General features: G+C 33.3%; 1 long non-coding RNA gene across 2 annotated transcripts in view; it reads left to right on the top strand.

Annotated features, from left to right (window-relative positions):
• LOC145277547 (uncharacterized) overlaps positions 1-13,160 on the top strand; it is a 318,906-nt gene extending 305,746 nt beyond the window's left edge. Inside the window, exon 4 of one of the 2 annotated variants that reach the window (XR_013868154.1) lies at positions 12,539-13,160. This is a non-coding gene — a long non-coding RNA (uncharacterized LOC145277547). The remainder of the gene's footprint in view (positions 1-12,538) is intronic. The other variant, XR_013868153.1, reaches the window with a different exon arrangement.
• The last annotated feature ends 1,825 nt before the right edge of the window (positions 13,161-14,985 follow it).

Genomic DNA, 14,985 nt, shown 5'->3' with positions numbered 1-14,985 from the left:
TTCAAGTACTCTAACCACTGTGCCTCGGGTCCTTGTTAATTAATTTAAGTTAATTTATTAATATAACTTAATTTATTAATATAACATGCATATTTTTAAAGTTTTATTTTTACAGAAAATAAAAATTTCAAATTATGTAAACATTTTTTAAGAAGGGTCATTTTATATAAATTAGAAACAGAATTTAAAAATATTAAAATGGCTTCCGCCTTCATTTATCGGTAAAAAAACAGCAAATTTGTTTTTTGAAAAAAAAAAAAAAATACTTGATCAATTTTTGTGGCTTTTAGAATATAGTGATAAGTAGGTACAATATAATAGTTTTTCTTTAATTTTGTTTATCGCCATAAGTGCCAATCTGAATAAGCACAAAAAACATCAAATAACAAATTTTTTATATCAAATTTTAATAGGTACGTGCAAAATGAATGCCGATGCTCAAAATGTATAAACATTTGGACTTCCCCCTTTACTTAAAAATTCACCAAAAATCAAGAAATCAACCAATTTTAATGAAATTTTCAGTATTTATCAAATAATGATCACGAAATATAATGGACCTATCATTTTTATTTGAATTTTAGTTGAAATATATTATTTTGTTTAAACAAAAAACACCTTTCCTAAAGTTATGGTTTTCTGTAGTAAAAAAAATTAAATGACTTTAATTTTTCTTTTTTACGAAAATAAAACATCATAAATTGTAACAATAACAAAAGGAAAAATTAATTTTTACATTAACATTACGAAAAAAGCCCCTAAAGTTTGTATTAACGAAATCGATACAACCCGAAGAAAAATTAATTTCTCGAACTACTGATATCATTGAACCACCGATATCATTGAATTAATCATTGTTGGTTTAATATTTTCACACACAAAAAAGTTATAATTGCAAAAAATATTTCCTGTGTTTTTTAAGATTACAATTGTAGTCAAATTTTTATATGCAAGATTCTAATATTTTCCTTGCCTGAATGAATATAATTTTTAACGTAACATAATTTTCATATGATCTTGAAAAATAAAAAAAACAAAAAACTTTTGAATTTAAAAGCAGGAACACAGAAAAATAATAAAATTAAAAAATGGTAAAAATTATACAAACGTTCACGGTAGAAACGTATGGATGCACGGCTGGGGAAAAAGAAAACCAGCACTCACTTTCTCCTTCCACCTACGTCATTTTCAGACAGCCTTTTGACTTTCTGACATTTTGGGCTCTTGTAGAACCCATGTTTTTGTTTTGGCAAAGCCAGAATCTCTAGCTTTTGAAGGCTAATTAAACTATTTTTTGTACAAACATTTTTTTTAATTCAATATCTTAGGACTTTACTTTACTAATTATCTTTTAAATAGACCCAAGAAACTAATATTTATCTTTCAAGGGATTTTTACAATGAATTCAAAATTTAGCTGAATTTGTCAGTTTCCAAATGTTGCTGTGAAAACATTCTTCATTATAATTTTTTTTCACGTATACAAATATTTTTTTCCTTTTGGAAATTAACTTTAGACTTTAATCTTTCAAATGCAATCAAAAAGTAATCGGAAACCTTCAAAACAATTATTCTACCTGGTATTCGCAAATGATCACCCATCTGGTACTAACCAGCCTCAATGTTGCTTAACTTCGGTAGTGCTAAGCTGGACACAAATAAACATAGTGACAGACCAACCAATATCGATGCCTCTGTTTAGTCTCGAAAAACAAAAGATACCCCTGTAGGGGCAGCAAGACTGCTGTGGCAAGGGTTGTGCAATCTTCAACCACACCTCACCTGAATCGGCACTGTTTGAGCCCAGTGGCAAGGAAAAATCCAGGACGACTGGAAACAATGCCAAGATAAGTGGAGAGTACATTCAGCACCTGAAAGTCCCAAATGGTCACCCATCTGGTATTGACTAACTAACATTGCTTAACTTCAGTGATCTGATGGGAACCGGTGTGGCAAATGTGATCATGTAGTATGCCAATATACTTTACCGAAAAGTAACCTACCTGATGGAGTTAATAATAATATTCGTTTATGTATTTGGAAATTTTTACATAAATATATAGCAAGACTTATCCATATTTTTTTCTTGTGTGACAGGTTCAATCAACAACACACATTATGTATTATTTTTGAACATGTCTCAGCTGAAATAAACCCATTATTTTCTCTGGTGCCAGTCATAAAATTTCCATTGCAGGAAACGATTCTCATTTATGCGTAGGAAATGTTATTTACCACTGAAATGCTGACACCACCTGCCAACATCAAAGGTTTTACAAACAGTCCTCTTATTTGTAGGGTTTTTTTTTTTTTTACTTTAATGAGCAATTCATACACACACACACACACACACACACGCACACACACATATGTAAACATCTCCCTACCTACATGTACGTAGATATACTCATAAATATATTAAAAAAAAAATGTCTACTGGAAAGAACTTGAATGCCTACTAGACAATATCCTCGAGTGTCTAAGGTCTCTCTGTACAGGGGTTTGTCAGGATAACATCAGGGGTTTCTTGATTTTTGAGAACTTCGACTGAAGGAAAATGAAACACAAGGAAAAAAGTACACACACCCAAATAAATATTCACTTATTTGGCATATCCACTCCATATATATATATATATATATATATATATATATATATATATATATATATATATATATATATACAGTGATGATCATATTTATTGGCACGGTAAAATAAAAGTTAAATTTTGTCTAATAAATTCTAAAAAAGGGATTAAATTAAAGAAAATAACAAAGTATATTATGTATTTTTAACTGGCCTTTCCGATGCAGCAATCGGATTTTAGAAAAAATAAATAACAAAGGAACAACAAACATAATTGCAAAAAACCCTTGTTCAAAATTATTGGCACGGCTTTGTTTTTCTTTTAGTATCAGTATAATATCAATCAATTTCCGGTTTACGTGCTTTCTGAACTTTTTTATAGCCATATTATGCTTGTTTAACGCTAATTCAGTGATTAATTTTTTTCAGATAATTTTTAGATAGCGATTTATTTAAACTATCATAAGTGACTAAACTATAATTTTCAATCGCCATGGTTAAAACTAAGGAACACAGCGAAGACGTCAGGAAGCTTGTTGTAGCATGCCATACCAATGGGGAGGGCTATGATAAGATTTCAAAGAAGCTAAACCTTCCCAAATCCACTGTTAGAGCCATAATAAACAAGTTCAAATCGCAAGGCCACGTTATGAGTTTAGAGGGTAGAGGGAGAAAAAGGATTCTTTCCCCAAGAGATGAACGGAAAATTGTTCGACAAGTAAAACAAAACCCAAGGATCTCTGTTGGGGAGATTGTTGATGAACAGAGCACCTCTGGAGTGAATGTATCTCGACATACAGTTGGTAGAGTTTTGAAGAGAGCTGGTTTAAAAGCATGTCGTCCGAGAAAGACTCCCTTATTGAAGCCTATGCACCTGAAAGCAAGGCTAGCCTTTGCAAAACGTCATATTGATAAAGATGTTGCATTCTGGAAACGTGTTCTATGGACTGACGAAACGAAAATAGAGTTATTTGGCCATAATAAAGTGTCTTATATTTACAGAAAATCTGGCGAAGCTTTCCTGCCTAAGAACACCATACCCACAGTGAAGCACGGTGGAAGCAGTTTGATGTTTTGGGGATCCTTTGCTGCCTCTGGACCAGGGCGACTTGTTAAGGTCACAGGTAGCATAAAAAAGGAAGATTATGTTAAAATATTGGATGAAAACCTCAAAGACTCTGCTAAAGAGCTCTCACTTGGTCGTCGTTGGTGGTTCATGCAAGATAATGACCCAAAGCATTCGGCTAAACTGACTAAGAAATGGCTTGAGGACAATCATATTAATGTTTTGGAGTGGCCATCACAAAGCCCAGACCTTAATCCAATTGAAAATTTATGGAGAACATTAAAATTGAGGGTAATGCAAAGGAAGCCTAAGAATCTTATTCAATTGGAGGATTATTGTCAGGAAGAGTGGGCTAAAATTACTACTGAAGAGTGCAACAACTTGGTTGTAAACTATGAAAAGCGACTGAGGAAGGTAATCAAGGCCAAAGGCTATACAATTGATTATTAAATAAATCGTGCCAATAATTTTGAACAAGGGTTTTTTGTAATTATGTTTGTTGTTCCTTTGTTATTTATTTTTTCTAAAATCCGATTGCTGCATCGGAAAGGCCAGTTAAAAATACATAATATACTTTGTTATTTTCTTTAATTTAATCCCTTTTTTAGAATTTATTAGACAAAATTTAACTTTTATTTTACCGTGCCAATAAATATGATCATCACTGTATATATAAATGCAATTTTGTCTGTGTGTGTGTGTATGTATGTATGTATGTGACTTCATTCCTTATAGACTCTGAAACTGCTGAACAGATTTTCTTTAAAATTTACAGTACTTTAGTGTATAAGTCTGCGAGTGATCTTAGTTAGGTTTTATCTTAGAATACCCCCAATAATTACCAATAATTACCGATAATTATCGATAATCAAAACTGTTATTTACATTTATCAATCATCGGTAAAGCCATCTTTTCCATGTCGTCTCCTAGCACCAATGATAGAACAACGGGAGCGAAAATTCTACTGTGAGTAAGTTTATAGCATATATTTTTGTTTTTGTTTTTTTGCATGATGTGGTCTGTAGGTTCGAACTCCACACATAAATTTCTTAATTTTTTTTCATTAGCTGGAAAGAAGTTTATATAAAATAATTTTATAAAAGAAACAGTAGGTTCTCTAGAGTGCAATGTAGAATAACATATATTTTGGATTAAGTTACTGCCTGGAGGCATGTGAAGCTTCCTCTCGGGCGATTTCACGGATTTCGATGACAACAAAAATATAGGAGTGTGAAATATTCATTAATCATCATTCAATCCCGGGCAACGTCGGGTCTACCTGCTAGTATACACACACACACACACACACACACACACACTCACACACACACATATATATGCATGAGTGTGTAGAAAATATAGAGAAAATATTTGATATAAATTGAAAATATTTTCAGTTGAAAAACCCTTATTCAATCCATCTTTTTTTTTTTTAATTCCATTTTCACCCTAAACAAGGCACAGTGCCACTTTGATGTAGGGGGCTTTTATCGGGGACAGTAATTGCAGGGATACTATGTAGAGAGTTGAGCAGCAATATGTCTGTTCACATTACACTTGACTTCTGCATGTCAGTACAGTTGGGAAAACAGGAACCCAGAAGGGAGTTCCAGAGTTTAGTAGTTGTGGAGAAGAAACTATTAGAGTAGAAGGTTTTCTTACATCTAGGGATCTCTACTGTATATGGGTGGGATTTTGCAAATTATCGAGTTGTCGGGGGTATTTACGTTGAGGGGGTGTTGATCGTCAGAGCATCTACCATTAAAATACTTGTAGAACAGGCAGGGGGATGCAACATTTCGTCGATGGGACAGAGGTTGAAGCTTGGATGACAGTTCAGGACCTATCAGCTTAGTGACTCTCTTTTGAACGCTGTCCAGGTGCGAGAGACTAATAGCAGATGCACCAGCCCAAATGTGACAACAATACTCCATACATGGGCAAATGGTGGCCTTGTAGAGATAAAGGATATTTTCAGGTTTAAGTAACTTTCTAGCATGGTAGATAGAGCCCACCTTCCTCGCAGCGGCCTTATATATATATATATATATATATATATATATATATATATATATATATATATAAAAATTACTTGATTCCTCCAGCCTTGACAGACATGTTTTAAATATTCTCTCCAGCGCTTTTTCTTTTAATGATTTGGAATTCATTCCATTTGCGATTTTTTCCAAGGAACTCTGCCTTTGGGATCATTTTGGACCATTTGGAATTTACCCATTGGATTGGAAATTTTAAATTCAACCGTTTTGGATTTTACCATTCTTGGATTTTTTACCCTTCACCGGACTATCCATTCATGTGAAATCTTTTTATCATTTTTCTTTTACCTCCTATTCCCCTTACCTCACCCTTTTTTTTTCAACCAAGTAAGATCTGTGACTTACTTGTAGTTTCATTAAATACTTTTTTATGCAAAATCCGATCCCGCATTTTGCTAATTCCTGCCCTCTGATGAGAAGGAGAGTATTCAAAACTCTGCGGATTAAGGACTATCCACTTATCTTGTGCTTCCTTTTTTAAAATTAAATATGTTTTTAACTCTTTTTCAAGATGTCTTTTAGCATGTTTTATTAATCATTTGTTCATATATATATATATATATATAAGACCCATTTTCATTATTCATTATTGTTATATAAGCTAGAAAGTTCTTTATATTGAATAGGCTTTATTTAATTTATGATATTTCGATAAAATATATCCCTCCTTTAAACATATGAAATCTCCCCAAAGGCTTTTAACTATTGCAATATGAACATGACAAAACTAAGGGGGAGCCAGATAAAGAAAGCAATATACATATATAGGGGTTGGAGCAGAATTACAGAGCCAGAAGATTTAATACCTGATTAAGACTCCTAGGGTTCCAAAAGTTCTGATTCCAACTGTTACATGATAAAGGGCTGTCCCCTTTTCATGTAAGTGGTACTTTCTAAAATAACACCCCTATGTAATACAACTTTAGGATTCAAAATTTCTGATATCAACTCCAAGAATTCCTCAAATTCTGACTCCGACTGAGAATTTCCAAAATTCTAACTCCGACTCCAAGAATCCCAAAAATTTTGATTCCGACTCCTAGGATTCTAACTCTTAGGATTCCAAAATTCCAATTCTGACTTCTGCTCTTTATGATAAAGTTTTCCTATATTCAGGATATTGATTTTTCAGAGAAAAATCAAACTTCCACTCAGACTCCCAACATACTTACTCATTTCAACCATGGATGAGAAATGGAGAATCTATGCAGAATTTAGTGTATTTTTAAGTTTTAGTTTACTCGGTTGGAAAAAGAAATAAAAAGGATTCTGGAAGTTGTCATCTAGAAACATTATATATAATATATATATATAACTACTTCATTTATTCACATAAATTTAATATACGAAAGTATAGATTTATGCGTAAACTTTAAGTATTTACTTCAAAAGTGCTCAATACGTAGGTAGAGCTAGTTAGTAATTTATAAAATATATATGGCGATTAAGCTACACTGAACATTCTGCGTTTCATCCAACTATAGGATTCGTCAGGCTTATGCGCATAAGCCTGACGAATCCTATAGTTGGATGAAACGCAGAATATTCAGTGTAGCTTAATCGCCATATATATTTTATAAATTACTATATATATATATATATATATATATATATATATATATATATATATATATATATATATATATATATATATATTACATTTTTATCAATATCGATAAGATTGATTGATTTGTGATAAGAAGTAATTGACTAGTGCAACGTCTATAAAATGGCAATTTATATTCAATGAATTGTTTACAATATATTTTGTGTTGAACATTATATAACTCAAGAGTTTACTGAAAAGAAATTTAAATACTCTAATGTCATGCCATTGCATTGCATAATAATGTTTTTCTTTATATGTCTGCAAAAAAAAAATGTAATTATCCCCGTGAAGGAATTTTAAAACATAAAATGAAATTTCAGAAAAAATGTTTAGCATTACATTGAGAGAAAACAGATCTTTTTATAAAGCTTATTGTCACCCAATAACTACGGTCATCTGAATATATTCAAATATCTTGGTTCTGCTTTAAGGATGTGTTTGTGTCCTTATTTTTATAAGTCTGTTGACATGCTTAGCCAATTTTCCATATACTAAGTATTCGAATTGTCCTTGGGTAAAATGTGCAGAATTCACAACTTTATTGAATCACAAACTCGTTGGAAATAAATGTTCAGTAGATTGACTGCATGTATGCGCTCTTGCATTCCTTTGTACCTGCCAGACATTATGGCAACATGAATATAACTGCATGATTCTGTCCACAATATCTTTCTTTCAATAAATGACCCAAAAGCCTTCTGTTTCCTCTTAATCAGGTTTCTTAAATCTGCCACCGTATTCTGGCAATAAACAGAAAGAACAAAAAAAAAAGAAAAAGAAAATAAAGAAAATCTCAAAGTAATAAATCCGGTGCAAAACTTTGTTATATAACAGACTAGCAGGAGTACCCGGCATTGCCCGGGCCATATATATATATAAAAAAAATAAAAAGAAAGAAAATATTAAGTTGCTTTTGACTATGCTAGCTAGACGATTTTTGTTTTAATTATGTTTTACTGTGCAATAATGAGTTAAAAAAAAAAAAAATTCACTGATGTCGGCCCACTGCTACCATTTCGGAATAGGGCATATGAGCGAGAAAAAAAAAATGTTTTAAGCGATTACGATTTTTAAAAAAATTTGTGATCTATGTAACGTCCACGCATTTAATAGTAATCTGATCTTTAAATCAACCCTAAGCTAAATTAATTGCCGATAAAAAAAATTGCCAAATAAATAATAGAAAATCTGAATGAGAGTTCATACCATGTTAAATTTAATTGAGAGCTGTATCAATGGAATAGGGAAGATTTAAAAAAAAAAAAAAAAAAAAAAAAAAAAACAGATAAACCCCATTACGATCACCGGTCTATCAGCCAGACGAATTGCACAATGAGGTACCAGCGAATGTGGAACCAGATATAAAAGAGACGTGTGACTCTCAGACATCTCAACAACAAAATGATGAAAGAGAAAGACCGAGCCCAACATTATCTCCATCAAAACCAAACTCAGAAAGGGTGAGGACTGAGGAGGACACAATTGGGAAGGTTAGTAGGAAATCCAGCGAGGTTCAAGGACATCGTGAATTGAGTCCGAAGTGAAAAGGGCAGAATAATCCCCGTTAGACAAGAAGGTAGTCAAGCTCAATGAATACCTTGGTCATTACTTTATTTTTATCTTTTACCTTTTGTTAGATTTTTTAAAAATTGTTTTGTTCTTTTTTCAGAAAAGGGAAGATGTTGCATGAGAAACTAATTAGGGTTTACACCGCTTTGAGCGGTGTCTCTGTCTTTGTTCTCCTGAATAAAGAAGTAATGATCCCACGATGTTTATTGTATTTCATCGATCACCATCCACATATAAATAATAATGAAACAGTTCTATGTAGTTACTTTCTGCTTTTTGGCACCAGTTCAAAATGTTAACATGAAAACAAGTTCATATTAAAATTTTTGGAAATTGTCTGAGACACGAAATATACATGATAGATAAAGAGAGTGTATGAATTATATTCGATGACTAGCAGGGCACCCAACGTTGCCCGGTCATAAAATATGCTTAAATATAATATTTTAATTCATGCAGATTTCGTATTTTTTATATAGAGCCAATGCTCTATTGATTATTATATTGTACCCAATTTATAGTAGTGATTTCACAAATAACATAAAAAAAAATCTTGGGTGCTATCAGCTCGAATCGAAACCACACCAGTTAGTCGTTATCATTTGACGGATGAAAATAGTTAAAAATTAATCAACTTTAATGTAAAAACACATATTTGTGGATGCATACAAGAACGCTTTAAGTCGGCTTACACCTGCCAAGTTCCAATTTTAAAATTTTGACCCCTTAGCAGCTATTTTTACCCATTAAAGAACGGTCCACAAAAAATATAATCATTTAACCTGCCTCGCGCTATTCTGCGACCTTGAATCTCAGAAAAGATGCACTTTGAAAAATAAATAAAATGAAGACAGACAGGCATAGTGGGTTTTATTAATTATATTATTATTAGATTTATTTCTATTACTAGCAGAAGTACCCGTCGTTGACTGGGTTCAAAAACAGCCTACAAAAAATGGACTGTGATTGATGAAAGTATGATAGGTTATGAAAAGGAGGGGGTTGTAAAGAGATAGGTTTTGATACTCAAAAAGCTTACCCTAAGCCAAATATGATGAAAGTAAAGATAATTTTCGCGAAAATATATTTTTTATATCAACTTTGTTTCCATTCGTAGCCAAGAGTGACCAACAAAATGATGTTTCCTTACAAAGAGGAAATATTATATATATAATAATATAAATATACAAGAAATAAATGTTACCATAGTCAATAAAAGTTACTTTTATGGTAGAAAAGTTCATTGGTTTGTATTTTTAAGTAGTTTGTAAAAAAAAATTTTTGTTTTAATTCACGAACCGGTTTAAAAAAAAATCAAAATGGCAGCGAGTTTGAAATGGAGAGCCTCGTTTTCAGTTTGAAGGAGGGGAACCTGAGCATTCTGTGTTAACAATTCAAGATTATTCCGCCAACGTAAGGAATATTTATAAACATATTTTTATGTTTTCCGTTATTTTGTGCTTGAGGAATATTCGATTATGGCATGTGTAGTTTATATAAAAATTCATGCCATAATCGAATATTCCTCAATATTACGCAAATAGATATGAAAAGTCTTTGTTAAAGTTTGTGCCATATTTCCATGGAGAACAGGCGCGAACGCAGACCCCACAATTTTATTATACCATTCATATTTAAGTTGAAACATACTTATTAAAGTATTCTTATATACATCTATATAAAAAACCCTTGTAAACGTTTTTTTTTCATTTTTATTTCCATACTTTGGGTTGGGGGCCAGGCGCGAACACAGACCCCTCAATTTTTATGAACCACTGTTTTGCCAGATCAAACATACCCATTCCTGATCCTCGATACATCTTCTATCATTATATGTAATCAGTTTTTTAAAATAGTCAACCATATAGGAGCCTATTCGTGACCAGACAGACAGACAGACAGACAGACACACACACACACACACACACACACACAGATGTTCAGCTTTATATTATAGATTTAAGTTGAAACATACTTATCAAAGTATTCTTATGTACATCTATATATAAAAAACACTTGTAAACGTTTTTTTTTTCATTTTTTATTTCCATACTTTGAGGACCAGACACGAACGCAGACCCCACAATTTTTATGAACCACCGTTCTGCCAGATCAAACATACCCATTCCTGACCCTCGATACATCTTCTATCATTATATGTAATCAGTTTTTTTTTAAATAGTTAACCATATAGGAGCTTATTCGTGACCACACACACACAAACACACACACACACACGGTCAGCTTTAGATTATAGATATGCTGGTCGCTGGAATTATTCAAAGTTTTTTATTTTGTAGACTTCAGAGTCTAGTTTACTGTAACTAGCAGTTCGGCATGGGAGTTATGGATTAACACCATTCTAATCAAGTTAATATATGGCTGGAGAAGAAAATCATGTTTTTATATATAATTATCCGTTTTCTTTTTGAGGTTGGATTGGAGAGAGTAATGTCCGTTTTGAGGTAAAAACGCTTCTGAAATTGTTTCATATATGTATTTAAATTACCCGTCTTAGTGTAGGTAAAATTATTTTAAGTATGTGTTGTATATTACCCGTCCTTGCAAAGGTAAAATTATTTTAAGTATGTGTTGTATATTACCCGTCCTTGCAAAGGTAAAATTATTTTATCTACATGCTGGAAATTATCTACCCTCGATAAGATACAATTATTTCATACGTGTAATACCCGTCCTAGGGTAGGTAAATATTCTTTTGCTCGAAATAGCAAATGATGCATAGACATTAAAAATTCCTCTCTCCTAAGAATAACAATCAGATTTAAAATCAAATTCAATTTTCTCATAGTTCATACGGTCCCGAGCAACGCCGGGTAACCCCGCTAGTTTATATATAAAGTAGAGTCAGTTACCATTTCTATGAGCACTCAACATGATGGCTAGACTATGATGACCGAAATTATCATGCAGGTAGAGGTGATAAGAGTATGCTTCTGAGATTGCAGTGGCCTGTGTTTGGCAGTCTTATCTCCAATCGGGACAAGATCAAAGTGTAGTATCTGTTCTTCAGATGCTGCACTTCAATTTCTTGTCAGTGGAGGAGAAATCCTCCACGACTGAGACAATTTTTATTTTTGTTCCTTTTCTCCACGTTAAAAAACGACCCTGGTGTCTAACTCTGTCCCATGGGGAGGCATTGTAAATAGGAACAAGCAGTCTCTATGTCGGGGTGTTGAAAATAAGAGTTTATTTGTTTTTTTATGATTTAAACATTTTGACATGCAATATAACAGGTTCATTTTACGGTGCAAAATACCAGCATGCGAATTTTTCAAACTCCTTGTTGACGAAAGGGAAGACATGTTGGATGGAGTGAATGCACTTGCAGTGATCATAGAATTGTATGTAGATTGAATTATTTGGAGTGTCATGAGTAGGGCTATGACAACAGAATATTCTTTTCATTGTTTTGATTCTCAAGTATATATCCGACACAGTTAGATACAGTTAATCAATCGAGAACCCCATCACTCTATATATATATATATATATTAACTGATATATAGTCGAGAGTCAAAATAATGAAAAGAATATTCTCTTGGCGTAGCCCTAGTCATGAGATTATATTGATTACTACGAAAACAGTTCTTTGTGTTCATTAATCCAGTTATATACCTGTTCGTGTTGCAGATTATCTACCAATACAAAGGGACAATAACCAGAAGCTGCTGATTACCAATACAGACATTTCTTGGATTTTCACATGCTTACACTTGCTTAGAGTATCTGCAGATGCAAAGGTGCAAGCAATTAGAAGCTGTTGATTCAAAAGAAGACGCTATGTGGATTTCTGCAAATGGTTAGCTTCACCTTTGCTATTCCTCAGACAAACCTCCGTTCATTGCCAAAACGTGCCATCCTTGTGCCTGTTTTACAAGTATTTCAATGGCAAGTGCTCTGAAGAACTCCAAGTCTGGCACTATTTCTCAGTGCCAGTGTTTCTAACACTCTGCAGCATGGCCGGGTGGTGATTTTACCATGTGCATAGAGATACAAAGAAACGCCTTCCCATAATTCCCTTTCCTAGAGCTATCCCTCTTTTTGTTCAGGCCGTCATGAGGTGAGCACCATAATTTTGTCTCTCCGTAAACGAGGGAGGAGGGGGGGGGGCGAGAGCACCCCCTCTCTCAAAACTAGTTAGGTTAGTTAGCTTTGAAAAGCCTATTGTCCAGTTTTAAAGTGTAAAAGTTTTTTGTAATATATTGTATCTCTAATGTAAAATAAAATAGTTAGTTATGTTCCATATATATTACAATTGTGTCGCGTGTTGTCTTTCTTGTGTCTGCCATAAATGCCCTCATAAATGCCTTCATTGAAACAATGAAGCGGTCCGGAGGATGAAGAAAGAAAATTCCAGTCAGAACGCCACCGGGATGAAGAAATCATCTTAAGAGAAGGAGCCACACAGCACATCCAACATCTCAGGTATGCTTTTCTTCTTATAGACCCTAATGACGGCCATCTTCATATCTTCCCGAGACCACTTACAGATATTTAGTGTAACACGTGAAGCCAGTCACACCTCAGTGACCAACTGATCGTGTTATTCAAGCATTAGTACCCCCTGAATGACAATACCCACTGAAAAACCAGACAAGCAGCAAAATCTCACCTCTACACTGTAGAGATCCCTAGATGCAGCAAAGCCTTCTACTCGAATAGCTTTTCCCCTTGGACTGCTGCGCTCTGGAATTCCCTCCAGGTCCTCTTCTTTTCAAACTGTACTGACATGCAGAAATTCAAGTGTAATGTGAACAGATATCTTGCTGCCGAACTTCATAAATGGTATCCCTGCAAATCTGGTTCTTAATAGTAGACCCTCACAGATAAGTGAGATCCTCCCTTGTTTGGGGTAAAACACCAATAAATTTAAAAAAAAAAAAACCCTACAAGTCATCAAATATGTTCATGAGCCGTAACCTACCAGCTGAGATGGTTTATCAGGGTATAATGCTTAGAGCCACACATGAAAGACTTAGAATGTATGAGGACCAAGCATAATCACCTATCCTGATACTCTCAAGATACAGAATTATGCATCAAGAAAATATTGTAATGTGAGGGTTGAATGGATGCTGAGAGGATGAGATGAAGAAATTTCAGATATGTAGATAAAATTGTGAGTGGATGAACACAAAAAAAAAAACAAGAAAATCATAAAGAAATTTACAAAAAATTTAGTCCAAAAAATGGAAAATTAAGAAAATGAAGAAATCCAACAAAAATTGGATTGCTTGTTGGGATCGAATCCCAGTCAATGACTTTTTTTTATGTCTTCAATAAATTCCATAATACTACCATGAGAATTAAGTATCAATTCAAGCCCCCCCCCCCTCTCTCTATTGATGTCAATCCTTCTCTTATGTCATCTAAGATGGTTCAGGAAAACAATTCGATGCCAAGAAAGGATGCCCATCAATAGGATCCTTTTCTTCACCCTCTACTTAGTTGACACAAACATGTTAGTAAGCAGTTGAAGATTTGAGCCACAAAAATCAGAGGTGACCTATCAGGCTCGGAAGGAGGCAAGATTGGCTGGTGATATCATGTGACATTGCTCAATTTCAGGGAAATTGGCTGTGATGATCAATCGTTATACTTGCTTATAAGGAAGCTGGTTCAACTAGACCAAAGTGATAGTCATTACCAGTACAGGTACAGTGTATGGATTCTGATAAACCTGATTTTTGCTGACACAGACTTTCATTAGCAAAAATAATAAAATCTGAATAAAACCCAACCAGAATCAAAATCAAAATGAGACGGTTCTGCAAGAAGTAAAAATAATGTAATACAATTTAAAGCAAGAAAAATACTCATTGTACATTTAATTTCATGAACAAATATTTATTTTTTCATGTAAAATATATAATGAAAAAACAGTTATCATTTTTGTCATGAGAAAGTTAGTGCATTTAATTATTATTTTTATTTTAATAAATTGTTTGTTTTGTTGTTTTTTTTGTACTGGATGGTAAAGGTTTTGAACTGGACTGAATAGGTCAGTCATTTTTTGTGAGCTCAAAGATATGTTCACATGTTCTGCAATTTTTTTTTTTTTTTTGGTAGGAATTTTT

This window comes from Euprymna scolopes, chromosome 1, assembly GCF_053919585.1.
Source record: "Euprymna scolopes isolate OS-2025 chromosome 1, ASM5391958v1, whole genome shotgun sequence".
In the NCBI taxonomy this organism is placed as follows: Eukaryota; Metazoa; Mollusca; class Cephalopoda; order Sepiida; family Sepiolidae; genus Euprymna; species Euprymna scolopes.
The sequence above is the reverse complement of the archived record's forward strand: the minus strand, read 5'-3'. Positions and strand labels throughout refer to the sequence as shown.